This window comes from Chrysemys picta, chromosome 19 (assembly GCF_011386835.1).
Source record: "Chrysemys picta bellii isolate R12L10 chromosome 19, ASM1138683v2, whole genome shotgun sequence".
Classification (NCBI taxonomy): Eukaryota; Metazoa; Chordata; order Testudines; family Emydidae; genus Chrysemys; species Chrysemys picta.
In genome coordinates, this window is record NC_088809.1 from 12434786 (window position 1) to 12452733 (window position 17948).

The window sequence follows — 17948 nt, forward strand, 5'->3', positions numbered from 1 at the left end:
GAGATCAGCTCACAGCTGAAGGAGGGCTGAAGATGAACCTAGGCAAGAGAGAGGTAATGCTAATGGGCAGAGGAAAGTATTTTGAGGCGTTTGCAGACACAGCCCAGTCATCTTTGACTGAAGGTTCACACCTACAATTGGGAAATTGAGTCAGTAAGTCCAGGAGGCTCCTGAATTCCTCGCCGATGCCGAGCTCTCAGCTAGCAGCATCTGTGTGTAATGCTTTCTACCATCTCCAGTTGGCTAGGAGACGCCGTCCCATCCTGGCAAATTATGACCTGGCCTCAGTTATTCATGTCTTCATCAGTTCTCGGCTGGACCGCAGCCATCCAATATACGTGGACATGGAGCCTTCAGCACTTTGGAAACTTCGCATAGTACAGAACGCTGCAGAGTATCTACTCAGCTGCTCTGGCCCCCATGAGAACATCCAACCTGGCTTCCACTCAATTTTAGCTTCCCTTCAAATATCAAATCACGTCACAATCTCCAGCCTTATCTTCAAGGTACTCGATGGCCTGGACCCAGGATCTCTAAAGACTAACTAAACCCCGGGATAGAGTGTGGTTGCCAACTTTGCTCCTCGGGCACAACGGAGCTCTCTACAAGAAGGGTAAGGCCGATATGTGCAGGAAACAGAACTCCCTTTGAGGCCAGCCCAGGACTGTCAAATGAACTTTCCCAGGACCTAAGCACCATCACAACCCCACCACCTTCCACTCCAAAGGCCAGATGCATTTCTTTGACCTTGCTTTCCCCAATGTAAACATATAGCAGTGTGTGTATATATTACTAAAAAACAAAACATACTCCTCTGCACACATCTCTCTCCCTGGGAGGGTTAACTTTGACAGGACTCCGTGTGGCCAGAGGGGACCATACTGTCAGATCCACGTATGGGTTCGAAGCAGGGCCGGCTCCAGGCACCAGCTTGGCAAGCAGGTGCTTGGGGCGGCCACTCCGGAGAGGGGCGGCAGGTCCAGCTATTCGGCGGACAGTCCCTCACTCCCGCTTGGAGCGAAAGACCTTCTGCCAAATTGCCGCCGCAGATCGCGATTGTGGCTTTTTTGTGTGTGTGTGGGGGGGGCTGCTTGGGGCAGCCAAAATCCTGGAGCCGGCCCTGGCTCGAAGTCTAAATCTGCCGGGACAATGCATTTAAAAAAAAAAAAAAAAAAAGGTACTTTGTTGCTTTCTTTGACACCTGTAGTTTAGTTTTGAATTCTTTACAATAATTCAATCAGGCCATGCCTGGAAATGCACTGTAGTACAGTTTACTATGTCACTGATTTTTATAAAAAGTGAGACTTCACCACCATATTTGCTAGTAAATCTAGAGGTTGGGGAGAGGCAGCCAAATTTTTAATATGGATTATAGAACATGTGGGCAAGTGACATAGGAACGAACAAGATTCTGCTCCCAACTTTGTCCGAGTCTCCCTTGCCTAGAGAGTTCGATTCTAATCCTGCAAGTCACTATGTGCAAGCAGAGCCCTACAACGAGACTGCCTCCAAAGCAGGCTGTAGGAGTCTCCTTACTAACCTAGAGCTGGTTTCTGCATCACTGTAGGCAATAGGAGCAGAGCCCCTGTACACCAAACTTGCCATTGTTGGATAGTTTTCCCATATGAACCAACCGAGCACAATTATTGTTTGTTGAGTGACAACAGTGCGCCCGGCCCTGTCAATACACAGCCTCTCTTTAGAACACAAACTAGCAGCCAAGAGACTTCAGGCCAAAAATGCTCTGGCTTGACCCAGAGGATGGTCCCATTTCAGTGCATGTTCCTTACAGAACCGTTAGCTTCTATAGCCTTCTTTCTCCACGGAAGATAAATCTATTGCAAATTGAGAAGTCAGCCAGCCAGCATCAGCTCATCACTCTGTAGGATATAGGAAATGAGAGAGGGAGAGAGGAAAAAAACCCAACAACACGGAGGTTGAGATCCAGGGCTCCTCTGAACTACAGAATTTCAAATGAGAAGTCAAGAGCAGTGTGCTATGCATTATACCAAGAGGAGTCAGCAGGGCTGGGCAAGCCTTTTCCGGAGAGATGCTTTCGACTGGAGTAGAAATTAAAGTGTTCCCAACCAAAAAGAAACGGTACAGGCTCGGCTGCATTTCTTGTTAGCTGAACTGTTGCTTGGTGACAAGGGCTTGCACTGATGGCCCAGGAGACCGATTAGCCACCAAACGAGTGCAGCCTGGCCTAGCTGCAACTCACGCTTCCAGTGCCAACACGTTGCCTCAATCCTGAATCTGGAGGGACCAGACAACAGAACAAATCAGGCCCAGAGAGCCTGCTACGTGCACAGGCCCAGATCCGTGCCTGGTATTTCACCACAAGCAGACAGTGCCCTGCCAGTAAGAGATCCTGTCACCACCACATCTTCCTCTATTCTGTCCTATGGGCAGACTCAGCCCTTTAAAGATCCAGTCTCTTTATAGGTTACTCTCTTGATTGTCATAACAAGCTAAACAAAGGATAGAGAAAGGCAAGACACCCAATGGGCCAGATTTTCACAGACCGATCCTGCAATTGCTAGGGTATTTTGGCCACATCCATAACAAATATTCAGTTAGTGTGTGGGGTATTTTCTATATACTCGAATTGTGCCCAAATGCGCACATGCAATTGAGAGTGCCTAACTGTAAAAAAAATATATATATGGCTCTCTCTCTCATTGGGAGCCACGTATATCCTGCAGTCCTCAGCAGGCCTGATCTTTGTTTGTACCTGTCTGACTGATAAATTCTGCTATTCACTGATTATATATCCTCAGCCAATGAGAGATTCTTCTTAGTACAGCTGACTGTATCCAGGTGTGCAAACTGCAAGCTAGTCAGCATTTCTGTAGGAGAGCTTTCTGGCTTGGTTAATGTGCCTCAGGAGATCTGGTGCTGGGGATTTGCTCGTTAGAAATGTCCAGGATTCAAAAAGAATTTTAAAAATTTCGATACTGAGACTATGGAAGAAAACAGACTGGTTAGACTTTTGCCCAGCCCAAACCCTGGATCTGCCTCCCTCCATGTGTAGATCCAGGTCTACACTCTGCAGCCAGTCTCTCTCTAACAAATGAAGCCAAAAATCCAGAATCTAAATTCCCTTGGTGTAGTGAGGCGGAGTGACCTCCCTCCGCACGGGAGTGCGAGGGACCATTACACTTGGACTTCAAGGACATTTGGATGCCGATGAGAATTTTGCAGGCCAAGATCCATTACTAGCTAGGAGACGACAGAACCTGGAGCCACAGCATGGAGCACTCTCAATGTTGGTCCACCCTGTAATGGGAATTCCAGACACCCAATTTCCCCATGCACAACAAGCTTTTCACATCCAAACCACCTAAAAAAGGATTGAAGTTAACTGGATTGGATTTTCTTTCCATCCCAGGAAGTTGCCAAGATGTCCAAAACTTGGAAACAACCTGAATTGAGAAGTAGGCAAGCCATCAGCTCATCACTCTGTAGAGTATAGGAAGTGAGGAGGAGGAGAGAGAAAAAAAAAATTAAAACTGAAGTTGAGATCCAGGTGCCTCTAAAACTACAGAACTACCAAGTTCAGGAAAGCATCCAAGGTCACAGCGACTCAGCGGCAGAGCCAGGAATAGAACACAGGTGATGTGGATACTGTAGCAGACTATTCTGCTGACCAAAATTAGGTCTACGCTAGAAAAAAAGGTTGGTGGTATAACATAGCTGTGCCGGCTATGTAAACGCTCCTGGAGTGGACCCAATTTATACCGGCAATAGCATTTTTTTGCCAGAATAGCTGCATCTACACTTGGGTTTTTGCCAGTATAAAAAAAATACCACTAAGCAACATTACTATATATCGGCAAAAGTTTTTAGTGCAGACCCGGCCTTATTGTGTAACAATTTTGGGCAAGTCATTTCAATTCTCTGTGTTTCGTTTCACTGCCTGCAAAACAGGGAGAGTTTTGTTATCCACCTTTGTAAAGCACTCTGATTTGATCTCAAAGTATTCTTGTACCCGTAACGCATAATATGCTCTTCATTATCCCATGACCAGAAGCAGCATCCTCTCCTTTCTTCACCTCAGAGCGGAGTTCACTGAGACCATGGGTTGTTCTGAGAACATCTCATTGGTTGCTTACTTACTGAGGCTTGCTATGTAGAAGACTTAATATTGACCATGCAGGAGTCCCCCGAATACACCTCAAGGAAGCAATGGGCTGTAATAAAAGCGGGTGTCAATTTTTGGCATTGGCAAATGCTATTTAATGGTTGATTCTCATCAGAAGAATGAAAAGATTTCTTTTCTTTAGCATGGAGGATTTGTTCAATGCAAGGGAATTTACCACACTGGCGTAACTCACACTGGCGTTTCAAAGGGGCTGTGAGGAGAAACCCCTGTGCATCAGCCTACTGCCTTCTTTTTCTAGACAAAGTAGGGACTATTCCTCCTCTTCATACATGCTTAGGTTTAAAAATGTGTGTGTTGATTCTTGTCAAGAGATACGTCCCCGAAGGGGTTGTCCATTGCTTTCCAGTCTCTCAGAGATCATGTAGATGCCGTCTTCTGCAATAGCACAAGTACCCACTGTCCCTGTCTTCCCACATTTCCCAAGCAAAACAAGTCCAAACTTGCACGCCCTGAAGGAATACAAAATTGCTTAAGCTGACGGAAGTGATAAATCTTCCCTTCATGTGACCGCTTCAGCTTTTTTCCCCCACTCAACAATTTAGATGCAGTGTTTATAGAAGCAGAAGGCTCTGTTTACACACCAGCCAAAAGTTGTTTAGACAATTCAAGCCAGCGGCTAAAGCTGCCAGGAGGTCCTTGCTAAATATTTTTGAGTCTTTTTCTTTCCCATATTTTATATATGGGAAATAAATATTTTTATAAATACAAAAATAGGAATGGGGCTTAGAGAGTGTTGTTGTTTTGGTCTGGATGGGAAACTACCCCAGTTATTAGTTAGTAAGGTGTCTACCTATGTTTTTATTGAGCGTTACTCTTCTGTTCCAGGTGAATTTTGGTGCTAGCAAGGTGTGTCCTGCTGACAGGGCCACCCATACTGAAGTCTTCGGACATTCTGCAGAACAGGGACGTGATGGGCAGCTTCCTTCCAGACCTGGCAGAACTAGGCTGGCAACTGGGGCAAGAGACTAGCTCAGCGTCCAGGGCCTCTTCAATCTTTGGCCTCCAACGGGAGGCGGAGGAAAGGTCATTTTGGTAGAGGTCTTGTAATGTGGCCTCATATCCACTTGTGACTTGAACCAAAACCTCCTGTCTGTTTCACATCTGTATCTACATACTCAGTACCACCTGTAAGGAGCTCAGAGATGCTAATTAGGGCTTGATACACAGCTCAGGGAAGCCAGTGGAAAGACTCCCATTGATTTCAATGGGGTTTAGATCATGATCTTTATCATCCCACACACTAAAGAGAAGTCAGATGGTTAATAAACAAGAGTCATGCACTCACTAGCTCCCCAGCAGGGCTGGATTTGAACTGGTGGCCAAGAGTTAAAAAGCGTATGCATCAACCAATCTCCGAACCACCTATGGGTGAACTTCTGGCCCCATTGAAGCCAAATGGGATTTTTGCCATTGACTTGAATGGGATCTAGATTTCCCTCTATGTTATTGTAAAGATAAAATCTACATAATGCTGTTTCAAAACCTTCCAGGAGACGCACTGAAAACAAATTAAATAGAATAGTGAATCTCAGCTCCATGCAGGAAAAGGCTTGGAAGTTAAAAAAAAAAAAAAAAAAAAAATCAGATCAGATCCAACATATAGAAAGAAGCCATTTACTTTAGCCAGCAAAAGCAAACACATGCTGCTATTAAATCATGAACTCCCAAAGAAAATATACAGTAGATGAAATACAAGCTAGCAAACTGGGTAAGAAAATTTTTCGGGGAAGGGGAGATTTGCCTGAAGAAAGCTGCTCAATCATTCCAGCGCTCCTCTTCTGGAGGGGACTTGGATGTTCACAAAGTAGGTGCTAGAGAGGGAATATAAATTAGTGGTTTGAACGTGGGCTTGAGAGTCAGGATTCCCAAATTCTGTTCCTGCTACTGACTCCGTGAGCTGGAGCAAGTCACTGAAACCTTTGTGCCGCGCTATACCCATTCTCAAAATGGCATTAATACTACTTGCCAACAGCACAGTGGTCATGCAATGCTCGATTCGTTAATATCTGTAAAGCGCTTCAAGATTCTTGGATTAAGAGTGCTATAGAAAACTGGAGCATCATTCTATCCCGTGCAAACCCAGAGGCTCACTGATGCCCAGGAAGACCTATACAGGAGTTGCAGGAGCGAAAGACTCCCGGGGAGTTACTCCAGATTGCAGGCATGAAAATCAGCTCTCTGCTTGGAGCAGGGCCGGCTCCAGGCACCAGCCGACCAAGCATATGCTTGGGGCAGCACCTGGTAAGGGGCGGCCAATCTTGGGGTAGCAGGGGGCGCTCAGGGTTTTTTGTTTTGGGGGGGGGTTCGGTCAGGCAGCGCTGGAGGTGGGGTGGGTTGTTTTTGTTTTGGCAGCTGGGGGGGAGGGGGTTCGGCAGCGGCACTCCAGGAGGGGCGGGGGGGGGGGGGGGATGTTCAGCAGCACGGCTCAGCGGTGGGGGTGTTTAGCAGCGCTCGGTAGGAGGTGTGTGTGACGGCGGGAGGGTTCGGCGGCGTGGCGCTCCGCGGGGGGAGGGGGGTGTTCGGCAGCGCTCCGCGGGGGGCTGGGGGAGTTCAGCGGGGCGGGGGTTCGGCGGCACTCCACGGGGGGCGGCGGGGGGGGTTCAGCAGGGCTCCGCAGGGGGCTGGGGGGGTTGGCGGCGCAGCACGGGGCGGGGTTCGGTGGTGTGGTGCTGAGGGGGGGTGTTATGGCGGCGCTATGGAGGGCGGCACTCTTTTTTGCTGCCCCAAGCAAAAAAAAAAAAAAAAAAAAAAGTTAGAGCCGGCCCTGGCTTGGAGGAGTGCACTGATCAGATCCGCTGGAACACTTCAGAGGGCAGAGAAGCAGGCTGCAGGCACTCGCTCTCTAGTAACTAAGAAATATGCAGAACCCCAGGAGATGGCAAACAGACACGATCCAGTGTTTGACTCTCACTCCTGATTCTTTCCAAATGTTTCATGGCATCTAGCCATGACACGAAAATGAATGTTTGGAAGCAGCAAACGCCATCCATCCATTCCCCTTTCGAAAATAAACAGCCCAACCCCATTTGCAGCTAACTTTTTGAACAGTAAATCATTCGTCGTCACATTATCAAATCCATCTTTTGTGCGTGCGTCTCCAGATTACGTACTTCATTTATTTACTAGCTGATTTCTTTCAAAGATTAATGTATGTTTGATGGAGCTTGTCGAGGTGATAAATGTACTGCTGCTGAACACCAGGCTTAAATGGGTTTTGGACATGGCTGTAGGCCATTAGGCATTGAACTCGGATCGCTCACTCACTGCATGCAGCCAGCAGCCAAACATCTGAATTTTGGGCATTAGTGACCCATTCCTGATTTGAACCAGTGACTTAAAAAGTGAAGGGCTGGTACTAATGGCATATGCAATGCCCCCAAGCCATCTATACCCCTGCATTGCTGCAGTCTGACCTCAACGCTTTTCTGCATCTAGAAGTAACAAGTGAGTCGGATGGAGCTTACTGTTTCAGATCAAGTTTCTGCTATTCCACAGCTTTATCCATGTCAAATCTCCCTGACAGATGGATGGTAAAAGCAATGCCAGCCAGATTACATTTGCAAATTTTGACAGTGAACTGCTAAGCTGAACTCCTGATGCCTTTTGTTTAAAGGGGAACAAAACAGGCATTATGCTCTCAAACTCTTCGGGAGATAGAAGGGGGCAGTTGAATTCCAGGTTTGTCTTTCAGAAGCAGATCCTACTTGTGCAAAGCTGCTTAAGATCTTGTATTTGTAATGAACACAAAGTCTTTTTGCTTTGCCTGGTTTGTTAATATTCAGTGACAAGGGTCAAAGAAAAAGTCAGGTTATAAACTTGCTCATCAACCTTGGTGGATGGCCGCCATTCATACCTACCAGTAATTTCACACAGGTTATAAACATACAGTTCCCTAGGCTATAAAAAATATATATAGGCTTGGCTTCCTGCAATTTGATGTGCCCAAAAGATAAATAAATGCAGGCAGAATAAACACATTATAGCTCTCCCTTGGATTGTGTAAACTCAGTGTCTAGAATCCAGTAAACCTAGGTGCCATTACTGCCTTTGTCTTTTATGGAGAAACTATTCTCAGAAGTTCCAAATAAGTAGGGAACCTAGGACTGAGTTCTCAGTTACATGAAGGCCCGTTTACAGTGCAGTTCTGCCCACTTTACCTCAAAGCAGAGTCAAATGGTCTTTAACTGCAAATTCAGGTCTCAGTCTTCACATTTTAACTTCATTCTCCAAATTGAGTGTGCAGTTTCATCAGAGAACAGGGTGATTTTTAAAGAGAGGTGGGACCCTCGCCAAAAATTGGTGTCCGGAGCTGAACTTTCCCAAAATTCAAACAGGATTCTGGGCCAGGGATTGGGGTTGGACACCATCTCTAGTTATGAGACATTCAGCATCCTCTGTGTTTGGTAGGATCAATAGGCAACACTGTAAATCAATTGGATCCTACAAGGTATTGACGAGCTGAGTAAAATTCACAATTTCTAATCCTTGGGAAAATCCAACAGTTGTTTCTGTCCCAAATTGGGATGAAAAGTTGAAATTAAAAAAAAAATAATAATAATAATTGTGGAACAGAAGTTCTGAAAAATTTGTATTCAGAAGTGTCAAAACATTTTATTTTGACATTCCTAAAACTGAAATGTTTCATTCCGATTTATTGAACTGATCTGAAGTGTTTTGTTTCAAGTCAGTTCAATATCAAACAACATTTTCTCATAGTGGCACACTGCCTCATGGGAGTTGTATTTCTAGACCTGGATGCCCCCACACTTGCCTTGGGGCAGGCTCCCTGGCTGGACTACATCTCCCATGATGCACCCAGGATCATGTCTCCCCCATGATACACCACATGGCTCATTCAAAGGGAAATAAGCATAGTATTATAGGAGATATCCTCTGGGGAGTCCAGCCCCTAAGAGAGAATGGGGGCCCAAATCACAACTCCCATAATGCAATGCACTGATAGGGAAATGCAGTTTAATGTTTAGATGAACTGATTCTAAATAAAACATTTTGAGTCAGTTCAATAAAATGAAATATTTCAGTTAGATCTGCCTGGCTGAAAAAAAATCAACCGTTTTGAGCAAAATTGAAATTTATTCTGATGGAAAATTCCCAAGCAGCTCTAGTGTTGAGTGCCCTCAATTCCCAGTAACTTCAGTGGGAGCCCAGCACTTCGTACGAGCTGCTCAGGGCTTTGGAGGGACAAACCCAACTTCAGATTACACCCAAGAATGTACAGGCACTATGCAATGCTAATACTTCAGAGTGCAGGAGCCTGGACTAGATGACCTCTCGAGGTCCCTTCCAGGCCTAGGATTGCCCTCATTTTGCCTCAAAAGGCAATCACAGGCTATGGAGTCATGTTCCTAGATGGGATGGAGCTTGACTGTGGACTAACTGCAGCAAATCAGCGTTAAAGTTATGCAGACACAAGGAGTTTACTTGTAGTTGACTCAGCTAGGAGCCCAGGACGCAGGGCAGAGCAGTGTGAACTGTTGAACGTGGCCTCTTTCCCAAGGAACTCATCATCACGAGAGAAAAAAAAAAAAACCCACCATGATTCTTGATGCAGTTCAGATAAGGGTTCCTTGCCCTCAGCAGAGCAGTTCAGTGGGTCATTCCCAGCATACATTCGACATAGCAGTTATGTTATTGCTGGCGACTGTTTATGAACTACTTGAAGCAGCGTGCCAAGCACAGTGTCTGCTCACCTCTATCTGTTCAAAGCACGCACACGGCCCTGGCACCATTAACTCCAAGAGTGAGGCAACAGTTAAGAGCAGAGCCGAGCACCCACAACCTGTTTCTTGCATTGAGATCCTTTTCTCTTTCACATGCTAAAAACATTCAATGTTAGAGCAGAGGCGGTTATGGACATCAGCTGTTTGACCATTTAATATACATCAGAGGTGAAACTTACCTGTTATTAACTTTGGTTCATGCATAGGGTCTCATGACCCAGCCGCATGGCCAGGTTTCAGAACTAACATTGGCTGTTTTGACCATAAAGACATAATTGTGATCAGAACAAATGAATGGGTCTCAGCATCCTGGATCTAAACTCGAGGGTGTTTGAAACTTGGATCGGCCTCAAGCTGCAAAGTGCTATCTCTGGAGACTTGTTGCAGACCAGAGAAGGGTCAGGAAAGTTTACCAGCTCAGGCATTGCTGGTGACAATGAAGAAGTTAATGAAATTTTACTCCCTCATCCAAAAAGAGGGGGACAAAAACCACGGCCACCAAAGAACCTTCACTCGCCCTTAGTGACTGGGATAGTAGAGCTTTGAAAGGCTGCTTCACCTGGTTTTTTTTTATAGTCTTAAAATATCAGGAAAGTTGGCACCATTAAAAGGTCTTTTCTCCTGCTAAAGAGAAGAGCCACTGCGATGGCTGCCATCTTAGCCGATACCAAGGATTCAACTGGGGACCTCCAGATCTAAAAGCAAGAGTCTCTACAACTGGAGATGAAGAGCCAGGCTCCACAACTGGGAGCTCTAACAGGTACTTCAGGCTTGTGTGACTATACAGTAGGTCCCCTTCACCCCAGAATAATGAAGCACAAGGTAGGGAGACAGTGCACCACCGGTGCTCACTTCCCATTCCCATATACATGGAGCTGCTCCACACCCTAGTTCCCTGTGATCTCTATCTAGGTAGTTACATGGCCTTCATCTCTCAGTGTTATCTGATCATCACCTTTTTCCTTCAGTACAACCCAAACGCCCATTAAAAGTTAGAGTTCCTGCTGCTGAATGGGAGAGGAGAGGATCTGGGCAACACAGACAAGGGGCTCAATCCCTCCATCACCCGTGTGCAAAATGAGTGTAACACATTACCATTCCGCTGTGGTGCCATTTTGTACCCACTCTGTCTTGGTCCCAAATGGTGCCAAGCAGCAGAGAATAAGACTCAAGGTTTTAGTCTGGTACAGTTTGGGAACCACCATGTTAGGGTATCAACATGCTGCCTATCCATAGACACAAGGGAAAGGAAGTATTCAGACTAAGTGCTACAGCCAATGTGCATGAAACAAGGTCTTCCCCTACTCACCAGTGAAGATTCAGAAGACTGTCTCCTGAACTGAATATTCCTTCGCCATCTTCCATCATGAATTGAAGCCCTGTGCCATACCATACAGAAGGCTCGCCAGGTTTGTTCTTGGGGCCTTGGCAATACTTGATCGTCCAATTCACATTGTTAATGAGTCAGAAGGTGAAGGGAAGGTGGGATTGTTAATTAACCAGAACTTAAAGGCTGACGATACATTTTTACATGAAAATCTTGTTTCCTGTGGGGAGGGGGGGCAGAGGGAGTAGTTTGAAATTCCCTTGAGGTGGTTTGAATAATACAGCACAGATGGAAAATGTGTTCACAAAAGGAAGATGTTACTGCATATTAAATGCCAAAGTACTGTGTGGAAATACAAAAGGTGGGGGTAGGAATTCAGCTGAAGCAGGCAAGGCAGTGCCATTCACAGAGCAGATGGTATTTAATCCTTCGAAATCACCAGGAAAAAAGGTAGCTACAGATGTTCCTTAATACAGGATTATTTCTCTTGTCTTGACGGCAGGGGGGGGGGGAGAAAGAGGGGGAGAATAACTTCATGAACCCTTTAAAAAAAATACACATAGGAAAGCTTCAAATTTTCTTTGCCTGTAAGAAAAAAACCAGCCAGTTTACAGTGGCTCGACTGGGGCAGATGGGGATAGTTAGCACTTGGTCTGCTTATGATAGTCATTTTAACATCCCAGTGTGCACATATGTATATTAAAAGTTTAGGGTTGAGCTTCCCACAGCCAACTTTGGGATTTAGGCACCCAACTCACGTTCATTTCAGTCTCAGCTCAGACATATTTGATTGTATCCCTTTCTCCCACATTCTTCATTACGTGTCTTCTGCATCAGCTCTTCGGGGCAGGGACTGTATCCACCTCTGTCTCTGTAGGTCACATTATGTAATAGGACCCCAATCCTCACTGTGGTCTCTGGCCTCATTGCAATATGAATATTAATTTTTAAAGAAAGATCATGATGCTATAAATGGGTCCCAAACCAAACCCCCAGATACAGATCTGAATTTCCCTCACCCGGTCATGTGGGGAAAATGCAGAACCAAGGGTGAAGATTGTGTGTTTTTAATTCTCATTTGCACTAAGGTCTCTTTACACTGCCAGCGTAGTATAGAGGGGCCCCAGCGTCAATGAGACTCAGGTCCTATAGATAATTTTCTCCCTCTCTCTTTTACACACACAAACACACACACGGTGGGGATGGGATGAGAACCTTAGAGAGAATCAAAGGACAAAGTGTTAAATTCCTGAATGTAGTCACTGGATCTGCGTAAGTGCTTAAGGCCTAATGCAAAACCCACTGAAGTCAGCGTAAAGTTACCACTGACTTCAACAGGCTCGCAATCAGGCTCTAAGAAATACAGTATATACCATATGTATTCTACTTACTGTGTAACTACACCGTCAGTTATATTGTGCCTGGTGTGATAATTCCAGCTGCCGGAACTGATAGATCCCAAGGCCAGAAGGGACCTTTATGATCATCTAGTCTGACCTCCTGTATAACCCAGGCCAGAGAACTTCCCCCAAATAATTCCTAGAGCAGATCTTCTAGATCATCCAATCCTGATTTTAAAATGGTCAGTGATGGAGAATCACCACAACCCATGGTAAATTGTTCCATTGGTTAGTTACTCTCACGCTTAAAAATGGACACCTTATTTCCATCTGAATTTGTCTAGCCTCAGCTTCCAGCCACTGGAGCGCGTTAGGCTCTCTCTACTAGATGGAAGAGCCCATTATTAAATATTTGTTCCCCGTGTAAGTACTTAAAGACCGATCAAATCACTCTGTACATGCAATTGAGCATCTCTAAGGTTGTGTAGAGTTTTGCAGAAAAGAGTTATGTTTAGTAGGAAATGCAGAATTTGTTTTTGTTCTGAATTGGAATGAAATGTACAATTTCAACCTTTCCTGCTAAACAAAAACTTACAAAAAATTTGTTTTAAGTCAATTGATATCCATTTTTAAAAATGTTTATATTGCAATTTATAAACGTATCAAATACATTTTGAAATGAAAAGTCATCTCGAAAAAATGTTCCATTCCACGATTGAAACACTTTGCTTAGGGTCTTCCCACTCCCAAAAATGCGTGTGTTGAAATCAACATGTCCCAGCAGAAAAATGGTCGGTTGGAAAATTTTCAACCAACTCTAATGCTATGTTACAGTATATACATGCCAAGTTATGGTATATAGGTGCCATTTTACAATGTACAGGTGCTACTCTACAATATGTGGGTGCTATGTTTGGGATATAGGTGCCTCTTTATGGTATATAGGTGCACTATTAAATACTGTACCCTCAAGTCATCCCTTAACCCTCTCTTTGTTAAGCTAATTAGATTGAGCTCTTTGAGTCTATCACTATAAGGCAGGTTTTCTAATCCTGTAATCATTCCTGTGGCTCTTCTCTGAGCCCTCTCCAATGTATCAACATCCTTCTAGAACGGTGGCCACCAGAACTGGACACAGGATTCCAGCAGCAGTTGCACCACTGCCAAATACAGAGGTAAAATAATCTCTTTACTCCTACTGGAGATCCACGAGGCAGCTCAGCTCCCCTCCCTCCTTCCCACAGCAGCTCCACCCTCGAGTTGTCGGTACAGAGATAACAGCAGTCACTTTAGCGCCTTTGAAGGGCAAGGAGATTCCCGGCCATCATCGCTGGCAGGGCTGACAAACCAAGAGTCATTTCAAACGTTTGGCTGCTGGCTGGAGCCATCCTTTGTGAGCAAGCTGACACTGCCAGAGTCAAACCGCGGGAGTAACTTTTAATGCAGATGCTTGAATTTAATGCACAGGTCTCAGCAACCCTGGCCTCAGCCCACACCGTGACGGATGCTGGAAACCAGACTTCATCCCCAAAGCTCTTTGCAAAAACAAGCGCGTCTCAAGAAATCCAGGAGAGGCTTATGCATGTGCCAGATGGTGAGAGTACAGACCAAATTCAGTGGCCTTTCCCCTGCTTCATCTCCTCGGCCTTAATCCAGATAAAAGCCACTGTTCCTTGGAGCAGAGTTTACTCTCTTCCACAAAATGACGAGGATGCCAAATCCTCCAGGTGGCAACTGCATTGTTTGTATTTAGAGAGGGAGACAAAACACATCCCCAGATGTGAACACCTCAGAGCTCAATTGAAAATGCTCCTGCCTTCAGCCAGATGAAACAAGAGAGACCACTTTGGGAACGGATGGATCCGGATCCAGCATTTGAGACTTGGGAGGGTAATGGCTTTTTAACTGATTTCCATGGAAGTCAACAGTGAGCCCCTAGGGCAGGGCCACGGAACTAGGCCTCGACACGCCCTAGTTTTCAGCGATCTTAGACCCCTACAAGCGGCTATCGAAGTCCCACTATTTTACTCACTTAGAGCCCATTAGCCCCATCTATTGGAAACCCAGAGGGAGGCGGAAGAAAGCTCACTGAGGGTCCCCTAGGATCATCTCATCTGGTTACCAGTCAGTCACAGATACGGACCCTCACAGGGATCTCTCCACTTGGTTGGTTTCCCTTCTCCTGCAACACACCACCATGCGAGACAGGGGAGATCCATGGAAAAGGGTCCCCTTCATGCCAGTAATTCCCAGGGGTAAGAATCTGGCCTTTAATATTTCATCTCAGTTGGCATGAATTCAGGGCTAGTAAGAGATGCCACTGGGCTGACAGCCCTGGAGGTGGAAGAGCCGCCCAGCACAGGCAGAGGTGCCACATTTCCCCACACCGCTGTATCAACGCACCACATTTCCCTGGGTGGGCTTGTCATGATGCCGGAAGAGGAAGCCCTTGTAAGAACAGGCAGGGAGCTCAGTTTGCACATCTATTCAGTTACTGACTTGGCTGCTGAAACGGCCAATGAGGTTCCTCATCATGGCACCAAGTCTTGCCCAGCAGCCTATGGGATCAACCCATTGAACAGCCAACAGACACTCAACATTCAGTCCCTACTGATCTAGTGTGGGGGAGCAGGAGCTGAACGCCTTGATGCCCCAAAACCAATCTGCTAAAAGAAACCAAACCTTGGAAGGGAAGTGTCCCCAAGGTGTAAAATGCCACAGCTTCATCTCTCTCTGCCACCTTTTCCATTGAAATAATCAAGAGGCATCTTAACTCCTAGCTGCTCCCACACAAAATGCTCTGAAAATGTCTTTTTTTATGGTTTTAGATTCGGTCTGCTGCATGTAACAGCAGGTAACGACAGCTCTAACCTAGAGCCCCGTTTGAAATACCAAATACCGCCGGTCTTAATGGTGTATCTAGAGACATTTGTAATTCAAACTGCCCCAGTGTAAAACACTCCAGAAAGTAGCCTGCAGTTTGGTTTGCAGCCAGCGATCTGACAGATGACAGCACATCTCAGTAACACATAAAGGCACCACCCAGTTACCTATATGAATCTCGTAGTGATACTCAGACTACAGGGGGTCAAGGAGCCAAATTAGCGATCCACATTACCCAAAAGAGACACAGTCGTGTCAGTGCATTGTTTCATTTCCTAGAGTACTAGATAGTCACATTTAAACAGTATGATGAGGAAAATATTTAGTTTTTATATAATATTCTCACAGCAAAACGACTGACCAAGTGTTATGATTTCATCAAATACAATTGGCTAATAACATAGTAAAAGCATCCTGATTAGTCAATAATTAAATTTCACAGTGTTTTAATATCATGTGCTGCAAAGAGCCACAGGAGACACATTAAAAAGAGCCACTTGCGGCTCGCTGATCATGAACAGGAGAGACATATTAGCCCTACGATGGGAAACTGAGGCACCGGCTACACGTATCCAAAGTCAGGAAGTTTGTGTCTGAGCTGGGATTAGAACCCAGGGACCTAGTCACGTGCATTATCCATCATCTTTCCCACGCAGGCACACATCACTGGTTTGAGCGTATATTACCTTTCAAGAACATTACAGTTAGATTTAACTTTAAAAAAAATGTAAGAAACAGAGATACAGCTGTGTTTCCCACACCAGCCTGCCTGTTCATGTTACACACACAGCTATACACTTCAAATATTTATTGTATCAGGGCAGCAATTTCAAATTCTTCATGACGGGTGTATAGTCCCGTCATGTGTCTATTTTAAGTTATGAATTTTTATATCAAAAAATTAACCATCCCCCAGCACTGGAAGTACTTAGACAGACTGCATGATGGCGTGGGGTGGGGGTGGGGGAGTGCTACCGTTCGTGGTGAAGGAATCGTTTTGTGGTGGGCCTTATTTCATTTCCTGTAAGCGTTGAGGGTCTAACTGAAGGGGTTATCTTCATCACGTCTCTCTATGATCGACTAGACACGAGAAGCGACATTGTTTACTTCTTAATTCACACCCAGACCTCTCAAGTCGTAGGTGGCGCATCAGCACATGTCAAAACTCCAGCAGTCCCAGAAAATTGTGATTCTGTCTGCAAACACCCACCCACGCATATTATGCGCCCACACGTCTCCCTTCTGTTTCTTGTTCTGGCACCCAAGAGAGACAATCCTATGCACCAGAAGTGTCTCCAGAATTAGGACTTGTTGTTTAGAACACTGCACATTGGCACAAAAATGAAGGCTCAGTGTGCCTCCTGGCTGGTTGGACAGAGGGCAGGTCCACATTGAAAAAGCTGCGTCAGCGCGGCTTCACAGCCAGCGCTCATTGGTGAAGACGCTGTACGCCGATGGGAGAGAGCAGAGTCAATTCACCTCTGTGAGAGGCAGTAGCTCTGTTGGCAGGAGAAGCTCTCCCACCGACAAGCACGGACTGTCGCTCAGGGGTGTGGATTTTTCACACCTTTGAGTCCCGTAGTTCTACCACAATAATTCCATAGTGCAGACTTAGCCAGAGATGGGATATTTCTTCTCCATGCCGATACTTCCCAGCCTGCCCCTTGGTAAGAAATGTACCCAGCTGTTTCTTTAATGCAGTCTCTAAAAAACATCTTTTACAATACTTTTTACAGCTCCTCTGACAGTAGGTACGTACTGATTGCTTGCTGTGTGAAGCAGATTAGTCATTTATACTGCTCCGTTGTACCTTTGGAAGCACCTGAAAGTGAACAGGGCTTCAATTTAAGCTCATCAATTCTCTTGTCCTCCTCTCCCAGAATTTAAAAAACCTCCAATTGAAAAAGGCTCCATGTGATAAGCAGGGATAAGCCCAGATAATTTGACTGATGGTCAGTCAGGCATTTTCATGGAAGTATTGTTATTTCCAAGAGTTCGCTCGCTCAGAAGGCATATGATGAGTCTTCGCTAGAGCCAGTAGGTTTCCCATAGACAGAGTAAAAGCCACATATTTGCGGTTGAACAGTGACCTATTCGAATTTCATGAAAACAATGAATGAAAGCAAAGTCTCCCGGAGAGAGAGAGAGAGAGAACGAACACACAGTGTCTGTGTCTAACATGCAGAGTCAACTCCAAAAACAAAATGGCTGCCTGGCTCTGCAAACTACTTAGAAAGGTAAAAGGTACAGCACACAGAAGAGACAGACATGGCATGAGAGCTACATAGCTGAAAATACCACAGTTGTTATGCATCTCCGGGAACCGTCAAATACTAAACCCATTAGGTGGCTGACTGCTCTAGGCACTCTCTCAGCCTGTTCTCATACAGAGAGGCTAAGGAGGTAGAGTTCATCTCCAGAGGGAGATTAGGGTTTAGGTCAGAGAGAAAGCACGGGCAGCCCCTGGATTCAGTAGTACTGAAATCTTGCAA